Consider the following 1363-nt stretch of genomic DNA (forward strand, 5'->3'; position numbering starts at 1 on the left):
GTCAGCTGGTCTCTGCCTTTCTGCGCCAACGTCCATCCTCAGACACTGTGGGCCCTGTGCGCTCGCGTTCCGCTGCCATGGCAGCAGGGGAGGGGTGGGGTGGTAGGAGCAGTGGCAGCTCCACCAGCAGCAGCTGCCTCAGTCTGCAGTCGATGATGAGTAGCTTTCTTCACCAGCGCAGTGAGGAAACTACTAACCAGCCGCAGCAGCAGCAGCATCAGGTGGACCTGGAGCAGGACCTCAAACAACAGGCTTGGGCCTACTTGGACAGCACCCTGCCAACCGAGGTAGACAATCCCCTTGACTACTGGGCAACGAAACTTGACCTTTGGCACCAACTAGCTGAATTTGCCCTTGAAAGGCTGTCATGCCCGGCCAGTAGCGTGGCATCGGAGCACGTGTTTAGTGCGGCAGGAGGTATTGTAACTCCGCGGAGGACACGACTGTCCACCCAAAGTGTGGAGAGACTCACGTTTGTGAAAATGAATCAGGCGTGGATTAGTCTGGATTTCAAACCACCAGTTCCTGACACAACTGACTAAATCCGCCATGAATCATGCCCCAAACATGTTATTAGGGACAAATGGAAGACCTCCACCTGATCCGTACATTTGTATATATATTTTATTGAGAGGCTGCTGGTCGGCCGACTCATGTTTTGCACATTTTTAATGACTTATACTCTGCAGGTCGGGCCCCTCATGAATTGGGGTTTTTAAATTATTTATACTTCGCTGGACGACCGTCACATGAATTGAACCTTTTTAATGACTTATACTCTGCTGGTCGGGCCCCTCATGAATTGGTGTTTTTAAATTATTTATACGTCGCTGGACGACTGTCACATGAATTTAAACTTTTTAATTATTTATAGTCGACCAGTTCCAGGCCGATGGAATAGCAATTTTTTTAAAATTTATTTGACACGTGTTGTCCATCTCATCAATGAGGTGGACTGTTTATTTATTGGCCACGGTTTGGCCCCCTCCTGTTTCTTACATTGTTAACTTGTTGTATCGGTCACGGTTTGGCCACATGTTTGGTTGTCTTGTTAAGATTTTCTGTAATGTACACAGTTACGCTTGACTTGTCGACTTTCCACAATCTACTAAGGTATAGCATCGCATCAAAGTTTTTTTTTTTTTTTTGGTCTAAACCATTTCTTATAATGTCAATTTGTAGGATACGCCGCTGTAAGGCGACCTACTTTTTTGCCACTGTGTAGACATCTATTTATAGGCAGATGTTTGGCCAGAAAGATATATTTAGTAATAACCTAGCCGTTCAAGCCGCTCACTGAACACCTCGGGAATTGCTTTGTATATCTGTCGCCTTAGGGGCCGCTGTCTGGCGACATAATTTT

The sequence above is a fragment of the Staurois parvus genome, unplaced genomic scaffold, assembly GCF_062004578.1.
Source record: "Staurois parvus isolate SC_StPar_1 unplaced genomic scaffold, SC_StPar_1.0 ptg001754l, whole genome shotgun sequence".
Taxonomy (NCBI): domain Eukaryota; kingdom Metazoa; phylum Chordata; class Amphibia; order Anura; family Ranidae; genus Staurois; species Staurois parvus.